This window comes from Phascolarctos cinereus, unplaced genomic scaffold (assembly GCF_003287225.1).
Source record: "Phascolarctos cinereus isolate Bilbo 61053 unplaced genomic scaffold, phaCin_HiC Scaffold_5;HRSCAF=322, whole genome shotgun sequence".
NCBI classification, from domain to species: Eukaryota; Metazoa; Chordata; class Mammalia; order Diprotodontia; family Phascolarctidae; genus Phascolarctos; species Phascolarctos cinereus.
The window spans coordinates 77,080,674-77,101,836 of NW_027555958.1; the positions used below are offsets into that span (position 1 = coordinate 77,080,674).

The following is a 21,163-nucleotide window of genomic DNA, read 5'->3' on the forward strand; positions in this document are numbered from 1 at the left end:
GCATGTTCCCGGGCTAGCCATTGTAGGACAGAAAAGAATTTTCTGATGGTTGTTGCCCCTTAGCTTTTTTTAAATCAAGAATTTAATGAAACGCAATTTGTGTTTTAGTATAAAAGTGAAGATTGGTTTGTAGTTATGTAGAACTACACCTAGGACAGGGCAGCTGGTGCTTTTCCCCAGGGTGCTGGTTTAGCGGGCACTGACAGCCCTTAAATTTCTTAAACATACTACAAATAACTGAGCTTAGCATCTAATTAGCAGGAATAATTAGGTAAAATAGAGCACTATCCCATCAAGCCAGGCTGCAGTCTCCCTTTGACTCTAATATATACCCCAAGAAGCTTTATCCTATAACACAGCAGCCTCTCTTTGCCCACGTGTTGCCCCACAACCTCAGAAGTTAAAGAGCTCATCTCTCTTGGGCTTAGAATTTAGAGCCCATTGGATCCTACCCATATTGTCTCTGACCCTTTGAAATCTGCATTCCAGTTATCTGGAATGTGTGTTAAGACTATGCCTGGATTTCCTCTCATCACATATTCTGCAAGGGGGTGTGTGGTTGTTTTCTTTGAAGGCTTTTAAAATTTCACACTCCCACCCCCGAACACAACTGGTTCCTATTTTCTGGTGACAGATCCAGAATAGAAGTTCCTTTTTTGTTTGTTTGTTTGTTTGTCCACCTTTTGAAAGCTGGAATTGTCATTAAGGTAAGTCAAGAAATTATTCGTTACTTTGTGTGGGGGCAGAATGAGCTTCAGAAGATATCCCCATCACAGTGAATCATGCTTTTGTGCCAGGCTTATGCTTATTCTTCAGTCACTACATCTATTTCCTCTTTCTGTCCAAATGGTTTGTAATATACACCAATGACATCCCTTCTATTTCTTCCTCCATTGATCTTTCAAATACTCTACCACATCTGGTTCTTGGATTTCCTCACATTCCTATATCTTCTTAATGTGTAATGCTAACCTCTCTCATCATTGATATACTTAAATTTTACCAAAGTATTCGAGAAATTCCCTCATGCTTTGTTTATGTACTAGATGGACAGGTTCAAAGTATAATTAGTGTATTTCAATTTAGAGGGAGATGTCTAATGGAGTGCCCCCAAAGACTTGCCCTTGGTTTTGTGCCATTAATGGTGGTTTAGGTGAAAATGGGTCTTCAGTCAACCAGCTTTTATTAAGCATTATTTTAGGTATTGCCTAAACAATGGGGATGCAAGTATAATACATACTTAAGCTCCTACCCCAACCCTCAACCCTCACTTGAATTGACACATCAGGACCTCAAATGGAAGCTGCTACATCTCTCAGGTTGGAGGGGTGGGCCTGTCGAATGAATGAATGAAGAATTTATTAAATGTTTGTGTCCAAAGCACTGTACTATGCATACAAGTAGAAAAATGAGACAGTCCTGATCTCAAGGAGCTCACATTCCAATATGGGAGTCAACACATGAAAGGTTTCATGGTCTTAGAGTGCAGTGGCAAAGCAGATGGTAATACCTCTTCATTATCATTTCTGCTGATAAGAATCATGCCAAGTTCTGATGTTGGACCATTTGATAGTGCCAAAGTCTTTGGTGGCAAGAACTTTCCTTTCTGGGGCTTCAGTAGATGTGGCTGTAGCACCTGCAGGAGCAGTTACCAGGCTACGTCTCCAAAAGGGGCGCTTGCCAGAATGACGAATTCTAGCGTGGACTGGAAATCAACAGTCAACAAAACCCAGGATTCATTAAGTGTTTACTATGTGCTGGGTGCTGTGAATACAAATAAGAATTGATTTATGAATTGAGGGCATGCATGCCCAGTTCTTTGGGTACTCATGAAAGAAAAGCTATGATAGGCAGTGGGGAAACAGGGTGGCAATCATACTTAAATAACCACAGAGGGTACAGAGACAAGCAGCGATTGAGATACAAAAGGAGACAGCATGGGAATGGAACGGGACGGGATGGTGAAAGGAGACACTGTGAAGAAGAGGATGGGGAGGGGCAAAGGGAGAGGCAGAGAAGATCACTTAGATAGCCATAGATTAGAGTTGGGAGTACTAGGTAGCATGGACCCAATGGAGGTGGAAGAATGTTTTGGGGGAGGGGCAGGAACCTGAGGTCTCATTTTTATAGTTTTTTCTTTGAGAGTGCGGGGAATGGACTCTTATCTGTGCCACCTTGGGGGCTCACTGATGTATCCAAATCATCTCAGTTATCAGTAAAAATTTAAAGTTAACATGTCATCCCACCTTTTGATGTTTTGCTGGTCTGGAACTGCAGAGGTCTGGAATTTGTCTGGGATTGGCATAACAGGACCAGAAAGTCATGACAGCAGCACCTACGTGGTGGCTTTGCTAATTCGGCACACATTACCAAGATGTGAAGTTTGGTTAATATATAATACTATTTATAAATTATGCTTCTTTGAGCTTTGTATAGGACTTAACAGGTTCCCTTTTCAATTTTATTTTTTGCTGTTGCCCCTTAATACTGGCTACTTAATATTAATGACTAGAAGGAGTGGCTGGTCGGGGACCAGAACAAGATGTAATTTTAACACAAAATACAAGCAGACAGTACCTGCCTTCAAGAAGTTTAATATTCTAATAGGCTCAGTCGACACACAAAAGGAAGGTGAAGGGGGAGGGTGATGTGTGCTATGGAGGATGGTAGCCGGCACTGGAGCATGAGAAAGTCTGGGAGTTCAGCCTTTAAGGAATCAAGGCATGATTGGCCTGGGTGCCTTCCTTAAATGGAGGTTCTGGTAAGAGCCATCCAATCACCGGGAGAAGCCTCAGGTGTGGAGGATACTTCCAATGACTGAATTCTAAGACTGGAAGGAACTTCCATGATGAAAAGGTTTCTGGAGTTCGATCCAGGGGTGCAGCCTGGAGGGGAATGAAACTATGGCTATTCCCAAGGTTCCTAGTTTCAGGGTGCTAGGCTGTCTCCATCAGAGTCTGAAAGGACATCATGATAAAGGTGATGGAGTTGGCTTGACTTATCCTATACATATTGCCTCCTGTCTCTCCCTGAGGGTGCCTTCGTGTTTCAATGGAACTGGCTTACCTGCCTTGAGAGTACCAGTTAGTTTGCAATTAGTTGGGGATGGTTGGCCCTTTCTTCACAGAAGTTTGTTCCTTAGGTAGTAGCTACAAGGGTAAGGCTGGAAGCAGGAGCTCTGGTCTGGGGTGGGGGTGGGGTATACTGCCACTCCCAAAGTCCTTGCACTTATCCACTTGTCCGTGGCAACTGGTCAACAGTTGTTGGCTGGTGGTGATGAGGAAATGAAGCTTGAAGCTGAAATAGAGATTTGGAATTGAGGGAGATTTTGAGAGTCTGACAGTGGAGAGGAAGGCACAGGGATATCTTGATCTGGACCAGAAAGAGCTGTCAGCCCAGGGGTCCAGGAGGCAACCAGAGAAAAGAAAGAGAAAGCAATACTGAGCTGTGGCAGATAAAGGGATCTTGGAGCAGAAGATATGGTCTTATATCACCAATTGTACCCACCTCCTTAAGGATTAAGGGAAGTTTCAAGAAAAGGTCTGCTCTTTCCCTAGCTTCTTTTCCTAGTGTCTATCAATAGAACATATTAATATACTATACTGCTTCTTAACTCAAATGTCTCTTCAACCATCGAGAGGCCAGGGGTTAACTAGAGATACATATAAATGTAAATTGAATCAGAGAGCCAAGTTTTGCCTAAATGTTAAGAATTTTCCCAACTGGGGGCTCAGAGCAATTATGAATGTACTCCTAACTTTCCATCTAATCTAAGCTCCATAAAACAGTAGAGGAGAGAATCTCACTGACCTTATGTGGCTCCTCAGGCATAAAATGAGTTAATTATTATAAGAGGGTGTTACACCAATGGTCCAATTAACACATTATATACAAGTATGCCTAAGAGGGAGTTTTAACAGAAATGCATTGGAGACTAGGTGAGACTGGGCCTGGATAATTCACACAGTTGAAATAGTGAGATTCAGAGAACCTAAGAGCTCTTCTTGCTCCACATATGACCTTGAATAAGTCATTTAACTTGTCTAGGCATCAGTTTTTTCAACTGTCAAATGAGGAGGTTGGACATCTTAGCATCTGTGGCCCCTTTCAGCTCTAGAGCTATGAACTATGAATGATGAGCTAATTAATGCACTGGAGTAAAAGGAGAAAAGTGATACCCACAAAGCCAAAGTTGAGTGGTGGATAGCTCTCAGCCAGAGAGAATAACCCAGCCACTAAATAGGTCATAATTATATCAATAACAAACATATATATGTATGTATGTATGTATGTATGTATATATATATACATATATATATAAAATCATTTTTAAATATTATAGTAGCTACAGTGTAAAGTGCTGGGAATACAATAAATAACTCTGTTCTCTCAGGTGCAGAAGGAGGCATGCATTGTTAAGCCTACCTGTTAGTTTGTTTTGTGGAATATACTTCTTATGTATACGGCAGGGTTCTGTGAAGACAGGACACTAGAAAGTGACAGCAATGTTAAAAATGTTTCATTAACATTTTAAAAAAAAGATTATCATAAATATTCCTTAGAAGATACACTGGATCCATTGTGCAGTAGGGAATGAAAGTAATTTGGAAAGAAATTTATACCTGTGCAGCTTTCATTCAGTCTTTCCTTCTCCCTCACTCTCACTCCCAATAAATAGGTCAAAAACAAACATTTAAGAGATATAATTTATCATTTTTACATATTTATTATATATTATAGTGACTACAGTGCAAAGTACTGGGAATATAAAAAAGTATCCCTCAGTCTATAAAAGGGCTAAGGTAGGAGCACAAATAATTATTGACCTGGTTCAATTGAGGAATAAAGGAAAAGAGAATGCTCATACTCCATTAATATGAATGCAAACTATTGATGAAAGGACCTAACAAGGATATGTATAGAAGGTCTCTAGTAATATGCCCCATGTCTTTGGTCATGTACTGTTTATCACTTGCATCAGTGACTTGGATGAGGGTAAATATAGCATATTCATGAAATTTTTCAGATGACAAAAAGCTGTTAGGACTATTGCCCTGAATGATAAAGTTGAGACCTCCAAAAGATTTAGAGGAGTAAGACAAAACTAATACAATAAAATTTAATGGGGTCTTTAATACTTTAATAAAGTCTTCACTTCAGGGGAAAAAAAACCACAATGGAGCAAGAATTTATTAAACACATAATATAATTCCAGACACTGTGCTAAACACTTTGCAAATATTATCTTGTTTGATTCTCCCAACAATCCTGGAAGATAGGTGCTATTATTATTATTACCATTTTACAGACTGAGGAAAGTGAGGCAAAGAGAGGTTAAATGACTTGCTCAGCTAGTCAGTGTCTGAAGATAAAATTGAACACGGACCTTCCTGACTTCAAGTCCAGCAGTCTATCTACTATGCCACCTAGCTAATGGGAGAGGCATGGCTCGATAACGTTCTCTCTGAATAAGATCTAGTTATTTTAGTGAATTGCATACAATGTAAGTCAATGGTGTAATATGGCAGCCTCAAATGCTAATGTGATTTTAGGTTTCATTAAGAGAAGCAAAATGCCAAGAATAACGAGATGATAATGCCATTGTACTTTGTCCTGGTGAGATCCCATGTGAAGGACTGAGGTCAGTTCTGGAAACCACCTGTTAGGAGGCACGTTGATAAACTGTAGAGTGTCAAGAATGGGAAATTATTCAGTGAAATGCTATATGGTATCAAACAAGCAAGTAATAAGTATTTATTGAGCTTCTACCAGTTTAATAACCCTAGTCTGATATGACCAGGTCTTTTTTTTTTTTTTTAAGCAATTGGGGTTTAAGTGACTTGCCCCGGGTCACACAGCTAGTAAGTGTCAAGTGTTTGGTCTGAGGGCAGATTTGAACTTGGGTCCTCCTGACTTCAGGGCCAGTGCTCTATCCACTGTGTCACCTAGCTGCCCCCGACCAATTCTTGATGAAATCTCACTGCCTTCTAAGTCCTTGGGTGTGGCCTTTTGACTGAGTCCACGTTTTACAGAACAAATCATTTTATTAAGGGGATTTGTTCTGTGAAGTTTGGATTCAGTCAAAGGGCTGCACTTGAGGACCTAGAGGGCCACATATGGCCTTGAGGCTGCAGGTTCCCCACCCCATCTAGATGTTTACCAGCTATCTTTTTAAATCATCTGTTCTAGAATTTCCCTAGGAGTAGAAATTAAACTCATTGGTCTACATAGTTTGCGGACTCTGTTCCATTCTCTTCTGGGAAAATCAGAACATTTGCCCTTTTTTCAATTGTATGATGCCTCTCATCTTCCACAACTTTCAAATATTACTGCTAATTGAAGACAGCCTCTGAGGTCTCATCCAGTTCAGAGATTATATGATCCTGTGAGTCCTGTGCAAATCCAAGCACTATATTAATTTCAGCCATACACTCAATGCAGAATACCATTAATAACTCCCTTCTTGGGTAGCTAGGTGGCATAGTAGATATAGCACCGGCCCTGAAGTCAGGAAGACCTGAGTTCAAATCCAGCCTCCAACCAAACACCTGACACTTACTAGCTGTGTGACCCTGGGCAAGGTCACTTAACCCCAATAAGCCTAAAAAAACCCCCAAAAAACCCAACTCCCTTCTCTCAGCCAAGAGGTCAAGAACGGCATTTATTTGGCTCAGGTGACTTGAAGACATCTTTTACTTCCTCCTTACTTCGCTTGAGAATCCATTCTCTGTTCTCCATTTTGTCATTTTTATTTCCAGGATGAAAGCCATTCATTCTTTTAGGCAGAGAAAACAGGAATTAATTCCACACTGTTTCTCTGTTGCTGGTTGTCACATCCACCCACTTCAAACTAAGTTCCTACCTCTTCTTTCTTCCTTCTTTTTCTTCCTAATTTAGCTTTTTAAAAAAAATTGTTGTTCTTAGCTTCCCTTAGCGACCTCAGCACATTCAGAGCTTCAGTTCTCCAGACACTATATTTACAGGACCATGGCATGTTGTTATATTCCTCTTCTACTACCTGTTCTTGCTTCCATCTTCTACATACTTCCTTGCTGGAGATGGCCCAGGAGGTCCTTTCAAGCTAAGGTATTTAACAGGTCTCAGTTTGACTGAGGTGGCACCCACTCAGTGATTTTTTTATTAAAAAAAAATGAGGCAAAGAATGGCCTCTTAAAAAAAATAGATCTGAAACGGGAAGACCCTCGGGGTTTCTGGCCCAAACTGAAACAACTGTTATTTATATTCATTCTCAGTCAATCCGGGCCCATACAGTAGCCAAGTAGGGCTTGGTCTGGACTAGAGTGATTTGGGATTAAGGTTGGTCTTTAAGAGAAAAAATCAAAAATCCCAGGTAGATGGTGGGTTGGAACTGCTTTCTACCAGCTTTCCCTTCTCCTCCTCCAACTTGGGTTAGGTTAGGCTTTTTTTTTTTTCTCTGAATGGTAGCTGTCCCCAAAATGAGATTGATCCAGAGGACCAAGGTTCAAGTTTCTTCCTACTTCATACAGCTTCTCTGGTAGCCTCTGGCTGTATTGATGTGGCTTCCTAGTCACCCTTAAGGGCTTAAAAAAAGCCCTTGGGACCCATGTCCCAAGACCAAGTATATTGCCACACCCTGCCCTATTGACCAGACTGGTTTCCCAATGGAGATGGGAGATGTATTTTACCCTAGTAAGTGCTGGAATACCCTTGTTGAACATTCTTTTGGGGTTGTGACTAAGCAAACCCCCTTTGTTAACTGCTGAATGATCTGAGTACCTCATTCCATCCATCCATCTGACCTAACCTGAGTCACACCCAGCCTGAAGAGTTAGTTGGTGAGGTCCCTACACCTTCACATAGGGCTTTTCCAACAGATCCCATCATTTCTCCTGATGTTCCTTTGTCTGGAGAATTTCTTTCTTGAGCATCTCTCAGCTTTCCTAGAATAACTTCTCCTGTGGAATTTTATTCCATCCCTATTTGCCTTTTCTCTGAACCCTCTGAAATTTGCATTCCCCACATGTATAGTATAGGTCAGACTGTGCCCAGATCTTTTTTCTCCTTGATCATAAACTCTAGGAGGGAGGGATCCCTTCTTTCTGGGGTTCCCATTTTATCTGCCTCAGCAACTAGTCTGTCCCTGTTAGTGAGCATCAGATCCAGAGCAAAATTTCCTCTTGTTGACTCCTCCAACTTTTGAAGGACAAGATTATAGTTCAGGCAAATCAAGAATTTACTAGCTTATATCAGGTATAGGGCGCTCCAAAATCTTAGTGCAGTTTTAGGCTGTTAATCAATCAAGCAATAAACATTCATTATGTGCCAGGCACTGTGCTAAGTGCTGAGGATAAAAATAAGAGGCAAAAGGCAGTCAAGGTAAACTATGAAAGCATAAAACTGCACTAAGACTTCTGGTGCACCTCGTATAACACAAAAGATAAGGACTGAAGGTGTGAGAGGGTGAAAACCAGATTAAGTCAAAGTGTTCTGAGAAAATCTGGGGAAAGAGAGAACATTTTTACTTGGTGGGGGAAGGGGAATGAAGAAAGGCTTCCTGAAGGAGGCGGCATCTAAGCTGAACTTTAAAGAAAGAAGAATATTCTGAAAAGCAGAAATGAGAAAAATGCATGGTTGCTATTTGGAGGAGGGGCAAGGGGTTGTGGGAATCCAGGGAGGCAGGGGGCAGGACAGAATAGCTAGCAATCCAGTTTGGCTGTAATGTCGAGTATAGGAAAGGAGAGTAATGTGGACCGGGGCTGGAAAGGGAGGTGGGTAGAAATTTTGGGGGTCTTCAAGGTCACCCAGAGGTGCTTGCATTTTATCCTTTGGGCAATAAGAAGTCATCAGACAGTTTTGGAGCAGGGGAGTGACATGGTTAAAAATGTGTATCTTGGGAGGATCCTTTTGGTAGCTGTGTGAAGAATAAGAGTAGCCTGCCGAAAACCGAATCCTGGAGGAGAAAACCAAATGCATCTTTACCGATTGATCGACTGATCAACAATTACTAAGTGCGTGCTATGTGCCAGGTGCTGTGTTAACCACTGGGGATAACAAGACAGGCAAAAAAGGTCTCTTCCCTCAAGAAGATAAAATTCCAATGGGGGAAACAAACTGTAAATATACATACACATACATATGTATGTAAATATACATATATACACACATACACACGCAGGTATGCACATATGTGCATATGTGTGTGTCTATGTACATGTTGGATTGAAAGACCAATTACCGAGGAGCAACTGGAGTATTTTCCATACGTTGGGTAAGTTGCCCATGTTGGGTAAACTGAGTAAGCTGTCTTCGTTCCTCTTCAGGATGCCCTCCTGACTCTGTGGACTTCCTCTACTGTACCCCTTGCTAGGTATCTTCCTCTTCCCCACCCTCACCCCTTTCAGCTTTCTTTTATGAGTTATCTTTCCCCACTAGAGTGTAAGCTCCTTGAGGGCAGAATCTATCTTTTTTTCTGCTTGCATTTGTATTCCCAAATCCCAGCACAGTGTCTGGCACAAAGTAAAAGTCTAATACTTGCTTACTTGATTTGAAGAAGCGAAGACAACAAACGTTCCTTCCCCTTAAAGAATTTACATACAGGTCAGGGAAATAATGGAGGTACTGATGGGTAAAATATAAGAAAATTTAAGGGAGAAGGGGAGATCTGAAATCTAGAAAGATCAAGAAAAGTTGAATAGAGGGGAAGCCTCATCAGAGGGTTTATATTCCAGGACAAGGGTCTGGAGGTGGGAGATGGGATAGTGAGTTCAGGTAATAACAAACAGGCTGGTTTGTCTGGAATGTAGAAAATGAGAAAGACAGTAACATGAAATAAGTCTGGAAAGGTCCTCTGAAGTCACACTGTCAGACAGTCCAATAATCAGATTCAGGCTGGGCATTCTGGTCAAGGTATGTAAGGTTTTGAAATTTAAAGCCTATTGATAAGCTTGGAATGCCTCTCTGGCTCCTCTTATCTTAAGAAAAGAGCACCTAATTTACTTCTTGGTCTTTTAGAATATGTGTCTCATGGTTTGGACACATTAAATTTCAACTCCTCTGTTCCTCAAACTTCAGGATATTCTCTCCTCCTTCCACTAGCTCACAGAGGGGCTATTCCTTCTTTCACTGAGGCTTAATCCCCCAACCTTCACTATTGATTCCATTCCATCCCGCCTCCTTCAAGGTCTTGAAGCCATCCCCCATCTCTCTTGGGCTGACTTTCTCCCTCATCCCCGGTCCCTTCCCACCTGCCCGTAGACACACTCAAATGTACCCAGTCTTAAAAAACCCCAAAAACTTCTTGCCCCTTTTAGCCCATGGAGCTATCATCTCATCTCTTTTCCCCTTTCTAGTACTGAACTTACTGAAAAAAGTTGTCTATACTCTTTTCTTACCCACCTACTTTTTTAACTCCTTAGATTGGATTGCCTTTAATGTTTGAGGGAAAGGTGACAGTTTAGCCATCCTGGTAACTTAGATCACCAGGATTCACAAGGACTGCTAAGAGCTCATTATTTGGAGTGGTCATTGTTCACAAGGTGGAATACACACTTTTCCGGTGTGAAAAGATGATTAGAGGGGCAGCTAGGTGGTGCAGTGGATAGAGCACTGGCCCGGGATTCAGGAGGACCTAAATTCAAATCCGGCCTCCGACACATAACACTTATTAGCTGTGTGACTCTGGGCAAGTCACTTAACCCCATTGCCTAGCCAAATATAAAAAAAAATGATTAGAAATCTCATTAGTAGAATTATCTGATGCTCTTTGCTTGAGTTGCCTAATTAGCCTTTCACTGCTGTTTTCTAAATGAGCTTGACATATATCAACAAACATGAGCTTATCCATATACAAGGAACTATACACAGTAGACCTTTTTTGAAGAGATGCTTTATATTTTCAAAAAAGGTAAAACTGTAGATGCTGTAATGACTTAATAGAGAGTATTGAAACAGTCTCAATTTTTGTTTAAATGTTTATTTGCTCATTCATTCACTCAGAAAGCCTCTATCAAACACATATATTACTTAGAAGTCCCTTTCGTCTCTAGATCTATGACTCTAGGATTGATCCTTGAGCATTATACCAAACACTAGAGATACAAGCACTTTCTCCATACTAGAGAAAGACAAAAGTGAAAGTCCCTGTTCTTGGAGGGCTTACATTCTACAGAGAGCATAAGGCACGTACACAGATGGGGAAATACAAGATGTTTCGACGAAGGGATAGATCACTAGACTCTGAGACTTCCCCTTGAAGAAAGAGCCTAAGCAGGATGCTAAGGTTCATGGGTGACAAAGGGAAGCCTCAGAGAGGGTACTCCAGGTATGGATGCAAAGGTCTGAAGAGGCTCTTCCAACAGAAAAGGCAATTCTGGCTGGACCAGAGGGTGCTTGAAGCAAACTAATATGAACCACCTGGCTAGGTAGGCTGCAGCTGGACCGCCATAATTTCTTAAGTACTTTCTGGTCACCTTGAGCTTTTGTTAGTGTTCTGACCATATGTAATAGGAAGTCTATACATACAACCTTGTGGTGTTCCAAAACTTCATTTGTCAGTCAATCACATTTGAAACTAAGAAGATATTTTCTCAAAGAAACAGTACGGTAAAGTTAGATTCCCAGCCATTCCCAAAGGTTTATACTCACCCAATGTAGCTGAAATTAACTTAATTCATACTTCCCCACCCAGTCGACCTTCTTACTGTCTTTATGTAGTATTTTCGTGTTCTTCCTTCCATAGTTCTGTCACATTATAGGTAAGTAAACTTGGGGTAGGGGTAGGCTTTGTTTGGGAACCTAAGCCCTCATTAAATAATTGTTCATTTAGGAAAAGGTGTCCTGCAGCTGCATGGGAATGGAGTCACTCTGAGAACACAGCTCTTCTCTCTTCCTCATCAGTGAAGGCAGCCACTACTGTGGGATAAGATGTATGACCTTGGGCAAGTTCTTTTGCAAGGGCCTCAGCTGAGTCCTCTGCAAAACAAAGAAGCTGCAAGACATCAGGGGTTCTTAACATGAGGTGCAGTAAGCTTGTTTGTAAAAAATGTATTTTGAACATTGTGTTTCAATACAACTGGTCTCCTTTGTCATCCCACGTACTTCATTTTACACGTTTAAAAACATGATTCTGAGAAGAGGTTCATAGGCGTCACCAGGTTGCCAAGGGGTCCAGGGCACCAACAGATGATAGTGTCAGCCATAGTCTGGTAAGTATGTTCCAGGTCTAACTCATAGGATCCTGGGAGTCTGACTCCCCAGCCTTTTTTGTTTTGTTTTTAAGGTTGGCTAGCACATAGCTGGGAGAGGGCGGTACCCTCTTCTCCCCATCCTTTTCTATGTCCCGATGAAGCTGGCTCCAGCCTGCCTACCCAGGCTTACTTCCCATCCCTCTCCTCCTGGCCTCTTTGCCATGGGCATTCTCCCTGTCCCCTCTACCGGCCCCGGATTTCTCTGCCTTCTTGGGGAAGCAATTCCCCAGGGCCCATGAAAAGGGGAAGCCAGAGGCGCCTGCTCATGTTTGGGTTTGTGCAAAGCCTGGCACACATTTTTACCTTTGGCAGCCTAGGCCAAGGGAGGTGGGGTCACAAGAACAGAATCTGAATCACGGCTGCCCCATTTGCTACCTGCATGACTGGGGGAGGGAGGGGTGTGTGTGTCACATAATCTCACTAGGACTCAGTGCGCTCATCTGTAAAATGGGGAGGTGGAGGGAGGGAAATGTAGATTGGTCCTGTGCATGTACTCTCTCTGGGCCTCAGTTTGCTCATCTGTAAAACGGGGCGGAGGGTAGACTGGCCTCATGATTGTACTCTCTAGGCCTCAGTTTGTAAAAGGGGGGGGAAGATGTAGATTGGAGGTGCGTGTAATCGCTCCAGGCCTTGGTTTGCTCATCTGTAAAGTGGGAAGCAGAGGGGCTGGTCCGCACTCGCGCTCGATCCAGGGCTAAGAAGCAGCCCCCACACTGAGCCCCCGGGCTCCTCCTTCCTTGCTCCGTCTCCAGTCCACGCTGGTTGCGCGCAGGCCGGAGGCGCCGGCCCGGGAGCCGTGAAGGCCGAGCGCGGCGTGGGCAGCGAGCGTGAGCCTCAGAGAGGGCTGCCACGCTGCGGGGGAAAAAAGAAGGGAGCTGGGGAGAAAATGAGCAAAAAGAAAAAATACTTGCGACTCCGCCGGGACTCGAACCCGGAACCTTTGAATGCCTTCGTCCTCTAGAAGTCCAATGCGCTATCCATTGCGCCACGGAGCCACCTGTTGGACTCGCCGCGCAGCTGCCACATAAAGCCAGAGGCGAGGGCCCCGCGCCCTCCTCCTGCTGCCTCCGCCTCCGCCGCCGCCCGGCGCCCCGGCCCGACGCTGGTGCCCGCTCACCCGGCGGACTCGGGAGCAGACAAACTCGGCCCGGCCGGCTCGGAGCCTCATGGTCCGGGGAGCCCCGCGAACCCCGAGCCCGCGGCGGCTCCCGCGCCACCCCCCCCCGCCTGGCCCCTCCCGGCTGCCGTCTATCGAAACCCACCCCTCCCCCGCTTTCTCTACCCCGATCCCTCCCCGTCAGTGTGGGGCGGGGGCGCGTTCGTGAGCCGACTGCGTGACGTTACCGCGGGCTCATGGCGCCCGCCCGAGCCACCGCCTCCCCCGGCCCCGCCGAACTGCTCTCCGCCGGCCTGGAACGAGAAGCAGAGGCGCCCGTGAGTGGCGGCGGGGCCGGGGAGCTGCGCGGCCCCCACCCCAGGAGCCCGAGGGCGTGGGCGTGTGCCGCCGATGAGTGTGCGACAGACGTGGGAGGGTAACGGAGTCGGCGGATGGGAGAGAAGATGGGGGAGGGGAGCTGCCGAGTGTGCAAGGGAGTGTGTGATGGGCAGCGGCGCGTGTGCGTGGGGTGTGGGGACGGGAGAGTGACGCGTGCACGTGGGAAGAGGCCCGGGCAGGCTGCGAACGTGACCGGAACCATGGACAGATGGGCACCGAGAGGGATTACAGGCGATGCGTGCGACTGGTGTGTACATAGCGGGGTGTGTGTGTGTGTGTGTGTGGTGTGATGTGTGACTGACGTACACAGGCGTGTGTCGTCATGGAATGCACGCGTGCACAGACGAATCTAACTGGACTGATGTTACATTAATATAGGTGCACATGTGTATGTGTGTATATCTAGCCGTAGAGCATGATGTGTGGACAGGGATGTATAGAGGTGTATGCACACACCTATATATGCATGCATAACGTATATGACTGGTGTTAACGGGTGAATTATAGATGGACATTAGTGTATGCGCATTCTAGGTAACCTGACGGGTGTGTACAGATGTGTGTACATGTGTATGTATCTTGGTAACAGTATGACTGTGAGTGGGTGGTCATATACACAGACGTCCACACAGGCACACGTCTTAATATGTGTGTGTGTGTGTGTAATACATATGACTGATGTATATGATGTGCATCTGTATGATTATACAGTTGTATGCATCATAGGTAACCCAATGACTGTATATGAGGTGTGTAGTTGTTCACATGTGTGTATATGTTATATAATATGACTGATGTATGCAGTTATATTTACACACAATATGACTTATGCATGTGGTGTTTAGGCATGCACGTGTGTATCATATAGCATGATTGGTGTGTTGTAGATGTACATATTACATAACAGAACTTCTGTTTGTAATGTAGGCTACACATGTATGTGTTTTATATGACACAACATGCACACATTGTATCATGGAGATGGACACATCTGCACAAGGCATGTCTTATATAACATGATTGATGACTACAGATTTGTCGAGAGATTTACCTATATGCACATATGTATATATGATATGACATGACTGATATATGCAATGCATGTAGAGGTACACATGTACACATATATAACATAACTGGTGTATGCAGATTGTGTATTTATGGAGATGTACTTATACACACATAGGTATATATTATATATGGCATGACTGATGACTACAGATGTGTATAGAGAAATGTACATATATGCACACGTGTATATATTGTCTGTAACACATAGCTGATATGTACAGATATATGTGTGAGAGACAGAATAAGCCTGTGAGAATGGTTTATGGCAAGGGGAATATTGTGTGTGTGTGTGTGTGTGTGAGAGAGAGAGAGAGAGAGAGAGAGAAAGAAAGAAGAATGATGTGTGATGTGCATGAGAATTCAGATTATGTATGACAAAATGAACAGGAGGGGGCAGCTAGGTGGTGCAGGGGATAGAGCACTGGCCCTGGAGTCAGGAGGACCTGAATTCAAATCCAGTCTCAGACACATACCACTTACCAGCTGTGTGACCCTGGGCAAGTCACTTAACCCCATTGCCTAGCCAAAAGCAAAACAAAATGAACGGGAGACAGTATGTGAGAGAAAAGCGTGTGTGTGCCATCCATCCATGGGAAGATATGGATTTGTGAGTGGAAGTAACAGAATGGTTCGTGTATGAGAAAAAGCTTCCATTCACATCTTTATATTTCCATAGACACACACAAACATGTGGAATGGTGAACTAGACTTCCAAATAAAAATTTCTCTATAGTTCATGATACTGGGACACAACCCACATTTAGTCCCCAACAATAAAACACTCCACACATCCTGTTGTTATTTGTTCCCACCACCCTCAGCATATCAGTTACAGAAATAAAATGGCCTTTGACAAATGTTCCTTAGAAACTTTAAATGTTCTTGACTATAATTGCCATAGCAAATTAAACCTTAACATCACATAAAGTTATTTAAGGTGAGTTTTTTTTTCTTGGTCAGGATTTGTGATTTTATCAGAATGGGGAGCTCCTAGTATTGAATTTCCCCCTAGATAACTGGCATTTTCTTTGTAATTTAATGGTCTTAGGGACAGTAGCTTAGTCCAATAGCTAGCATATGTTAGAGACAATACTTAAACTGTCTCTGAGGCTGCCCAATTATAGCTGTTATACTCCCTCTCAGGGATGAGAATGTTTTTATTGTTATAGACATAAATATGATTAATAATGCCACAACCTAAAAAACAACAACAGCCACCGTAGAAGTCACCTGTTATGGAAAGGTTATTTTTTTTGTGTGCCATATATTTCACTGAGCCCAAATTCAAGTCAACAGTGCTTGTATATGGATGGAAAACGTTACCAAGATGCTTAACAGTGTGTTGGAAAGTTTGCATGATGTTAATTACACGGCAGTTAAGTCAAGTCCACCTTGATAAAGTTATTGCAGGATAAAGTCATCATTGAGCATTCTGGAAATCGAGAAATGCCACAGCACTTCCTCACCCATCCCCCAACCAGTTTAAAAGGTGATTGGGAAATACTGAACAAAACTACAATAAAACATATTACATTTAAAAACTAGGTCAAAATGCAGGCTTCGGGGATCCTCATGAATGGATTGGTGCTCACCCCTACCTCCTGCCCCCCACTTGATTTCTATTTGAGTTTGCTGCCACTGCCGGAAATCCATCAGAACAGTTCTGTAGAATTTCATTGTTCTGCTCTGTTGTTCTACTCCACAGTTTTCACATTAAATTTGTTGTGGAACTGGTTTTGTTAGTGGTGCTGTTGGTTGTGGAATATGGAAATATTATTTGGCATTTGGGAGAGAGTGACCCATTGGAGGTAGTGCATTCTCCATCTTAATAGGATAACCCCAAATGACATTTTTACTTAAAACTGCCTGCATCAGTGTTTTCCTAATAGAATGGCATTTCTTTTACTGACCAGCAGATGGCGGCAACACATTGGATATTCATTTATTCTAAAGCGTCGTCTTTGGCTCTCTACAATATCAATTACTTAAGTAGCCAAACCCTAAGTTAAACATTGCTTCATTTTGCTATTTTTAGGTAAAAATACCTTTATTTTATATATATACACACACTCACACACACATATATATGTATGTATGTATGTATGTATATATATTTTATACCTTTGGAGAGCTCATCCTACGCTAGTAAGGTTTGTGCAGAGGGGACTTTTAAAAAACCATGGTTTCTCCACAAAATCCTATAGCTCATCATTAAATGGAGGTGACCTTGGTTTCTGAGGCTGGGGATAACTATATGAGAAAGCATAGCTCAGGAAGAAAGAATGAGATTTGTAAGTCAAAAATTTGTAGATTTCACAGAAGTCTCACATCTATATTTTTTTGAACAAAAAATTTGTAGGCCTAGTGAGCACCAAATAATAACATGAAGAGTGAAACGTTTTCATAGACAAGAAAAGACTTGTTAAGTGATGTGGGAGTCAACTTTGAGTCAGTTATCTGTACAGTCAAACCATTGACTCAGGGCAATAATCAGTTGCTTAAAAAAAGATTAATGATTAGTGAAGAAAAATAATGAGAAAAGGCTACGGCATACAATTTAAATGACTTAGCCTTTGGTTATATAGATAAATAATTGAACATAAAAAATGTTAAATGGATAAAAGAAATGACATTAACTATAAGCCATCCACAAATTTAACCAATGCATATTAATTGCCATAACAATACCAAAACAGTGTAGAAAGAGCCTTAGTCAGAAAACATCTGACTTACTAGCTAAACAGAAAGATGGTTGCCAAAGGCAACAATGGATTAGAAGAGAAAGTTAATTGTAAAATCTTATGAAAAAAGAAGATTTATAGTCATGAGCAGTATCTCCTAAAGTAGAGAGAAGCTGTGAAGGATGATGTCCGTTTAAGAAAGCTAGGTGACAGCTAACGAAGCCAAGTCATACTAAGGTCATTCAAGAATGAAAATAGAAGGATTACAAAAAGAAATGTAGCATGAGAGAACTAGCCTTGAAGTATATGCAGATATTCTCTGCCTGCTTCCAATCCAACCATGCAGAAATATTAGGGAGCAAGTTTCTGGCCATGAGTTGGTTTGGATCTTGATTCAGTTATCCAACACAGTGGTTTTCCCTTAAAAGATTTGTGTCAGCCACCAGTTTGGCAAACATGCCCTCCATGTCTCTATCCAAGTCATTAATAAAAATATTGAACAGAAATTGACTAAGAACAGAACCCTTCAACATTCCATTAAAGACCTCTCCAAGCTGACTCCAGTCATCACTGTTAAGTTCCAATGGTTCACTCCTTTCCAAATCCATTTAATTTTACCTTCATCCAACCCACATCTCTACATCTTGTCCATAGGGATATTATGAGACTTTGTCAGATGTTTTTGCTGTCTAGTAACCTGCATTTCCCTGATCTACCAGTCTAATATTCCTGTCAGAAAAATGAAATTAGGTTAGTTTGTCAAGGCTCATTCTTGATGAAACTGCACTGGTGCTAAGTGATTACCATTTCCCTTTCTAAATACTCATCAACTATCACTTTAATTATGCATTCTTGAAGACAGCGGAGATCCATTTAGGTTGTAGGCTTTTGTGAAAGACTTCACTCCTTAGACATTTCCTAACCTGCTATGCAGCCTGGGCTAGAAACCAAGCTCCCCCTGGAGGGCTCACCCTTCCTATAAGTTTCCAAATCAAAATATCTATTCTCCCATATCTATTATCTCCCCTTATTAGAATGTAAACTCCTGGAAGGCCAGGGGTGTCTTCATTTTTGTATTTGTATTCCTGAAATTTAGCACAGCGCTTGGCACAAAGCAAACCATTGACAAATGCTTTTTCATTCATTCAGGTCAGTGACATTATAAGTGTTTTAGGAATGTGAATCTGACAGATGTTCCGGCTGGACTGGATTGAGGATTGGCAGGTTACTAGAGGCAGGGAGAAAACTTTTGGATTTATCCTTATGTCTTTGTATATTTTCTTACTTTCTTTTTCATATGCATGGTTTATTTGCCCTATTAAGTTGTAAACCCATCTGGGACAAAAGACAGACATTTGTCTTCTCTTTCTTTTGTAATTTCTCATTATGTTCAGTTCACTGCACTTGGTGAATACTCAGTAAATGTTCGGCTGGTTGATTTAGGATACATGGGGGAAATGGTGATGTGGATATGGCTTATCTTAGAATAAACTCAGCCTGTTCTAACCTCTTAGAATCCCTAGTTTCCTTGAGACTCAGTCCAAGCAGCACTTTCTACATGCAGCCTTTCCTGATACCCATTATGGCTACTACCCTTCCTTCCCAAATCATCTTCACTCTGCTTCATGTGCCTATTTGTATACATGCTTTATCCTAAAAACACCACAGGCTTCTTGAGACTGGTAATGTTTGTGTCCCCACTGTCTAGCACCTTGTAGACAAGGAGTAAGTGCTCACAGAGTCATTGATTTATCCTCAGGGTTCAGTTCTCTTCAGTGTTTAGTTCAGGGAATAACTCAGTTAGAACCTCTTGCTCCCCATCAAACCTCCAGGACTGATCGACTAGGTCTTGTCACTAACATGTTCTCCCTCCTTCCCTTCCTTGAAACTTCCCTTTTTTGTAAGTCAGCATCCCCTTACCGCTGTAAGTTTCTCTTTGCCTGCCAGTGTGTCCACTAATATGATGAACTCATTCTGACTAATACGTCAGGGAGAGTGGACGATCTTTGATCCACTTTTGTGTCCACAGCAAGGACCGATCCAGAGAGTTTAAAGCAGCTAAATTCTCTGGGAATTAAGAAATAATTCAGGAGAGGATCAATGAACACTTAAGTACTTTTCCTTTCAGAAATAGGAGAGTCAAACTCCAGCATTCATTAGAGCTTTTAGGGCCTGAATTATTGACATTGAATAAGGTTCTTAACAAGCAGTTTAGACAACTGCTAAAAGGGCAGAACCAATCTGATTTATTTTTCAAGGAAAATACTCCAGGAATAACCCATATCCCTCTACTTTCCACTAGTAATAACGAGGAAGAAAGAATGTATCATGTTGAGGATGATCAGTAATAGATAAATTCAGTGATAATAATAATAATAATAATAAGAATAAGAAGAAGAAGAAGAAGAAGAAGAAGGGCATGTTAAACATAGTCATTTCTTTGGTCTGTCCTCTCTGTATAACCTGGATGCAAGTAGGCTAAAAAAAGGACACAATTGAAATTTGAAGATGATTAGAACCGTGCACTCATATCTGATTAAAGAGGTTTGCAAACATCTAGGGCTTCTGTAATTTTTTCTACAGTTTCTGTGGGTAGTACTTACCAATGGGCCTTTCATCTGAGACACTTCTCCAGGCTAACTCTACCCAACTCCTACTCTCACTGGCTGGGCAAGTCTCCAGAGAGTGACTGACTAATTCTCTTTTCTGGGTTCTAGGGGTAACCCTAAGGATCTGGGATTTCTAGTAGTGTTACTCTTGAGCCCCCATCAGTGTACTCCCCATTGCTCATCAGCTAAGTTAATTAGCTATTAGAAAAGGTATTTACTAAACAGGAACAGTAAGGGCAGTTGTTACAGTAACATTGCCCCCAAACCAGAGGCACACTCTTCCCAAGAATACAAAAGCTTCCTGGAGAGAGTGGGCCCAAATGTAAGATGATACGTATGGACAAAGGGTAAACTCACAGCTCTGGGCTACTGAAAGTCCTTTTCTCCTTTCATGAAGTTCTCATGGAGTTTACCTTAGTGTAGCTCTCTACTAGGCTTAGAGTCAGTCTCCCTTGTAGAGTCCTAAAGCTAACTGTATGTCTCCCTAGGCTCTGACCTCAGCCCTCTTTTTTACCTCTGTACAATACTGATGGGCGATCTATTCAGCTATCATCTTTAAGCAGATGATTCTGAAATATATGTATCCATTCCTAATTTTTTTCCCAAATTCCAGACCTGCATCACTAATTGCCTCTTAGATATCTCAAGTTGGATGTCCTGTAGGCATCTCAAACTCAGTATATCTAAAACAGAACTCATTAGCTTTCCTCCCTAAATTGTCCTCTTTCCCATTACTATTGAGAGGACCATTGTGTTCCCAATCCCAGGCTTGCAACCTAGGTGTTATCCTTTACTCCTCACTCATACTCATCCCAAATATCCTATCATGGCATTTTTCCTATACGTTTCCTCACATAGCTACCACCAAAGGTCAGGTCTTTGTCACTTCTTGCCTGGTCTGTTGCAATAGTCTTCTAATTGGTCTCCCCATTTCATCTCCCTCTACTTCAGTCCATCCTCTATTCAGCTGCCAAACTGATTTCCATAAAGCAGAGGTCTGAGATCATAAGAAGCAAGTGAGATAATACGTGTAAAATGCTTCATAAGCCTTAGTAAAATACACACAAAAGCTATTATAGT

The 21,163-nt window shown here is 42.3% G+C and overlaps 1 long non-coding RNA gene and 1 other non-coding gene across 4 annotated transcripts in view; both read right to left on the bottom strand.

Annotated features, from left to right (window-relative positions):
• LOC110197939 (uncharacterized) overlaps positions 1–21,163 on the bottom strand; it is a 30,985-nt gene that overhangs the window by 7,103 nt on the left and 2,719 nt on the right. The window contains exons 1-3 of one of the 3 annotated variants that reach the window (XR_002321608.2): positions 11,626–13,424; positions 4,426–4,489; positions 3,067–3,297 (exon numbers count right to left, since the gene is read on the bottom strand). This is a non-coding gene — a long non-coding RNA (uncharacterized LOC110197939). Of the gene's footprint in view, positions 1–1,166; positions 1,765–3,066; positions 3,298–4,425; positions 4,490–11,625; positions 13,425–21,163 lie in introns of those variants that run through there. The other 2 variants (XR_013486897.1, XR_013486896.1) reach the window with 2 other exon arrangements.
• TRNAR-UCU (transfer RNA arginine (anticodon UCU)) lies at positions 13,138–13,222 on the bottom strand. Its single transcript is given in 2 exon segments — positions 13,138–13,173; positions 13,186–13,222. It is a non-coding gene; the product is annotated as a tRNA-Arg (tRNA).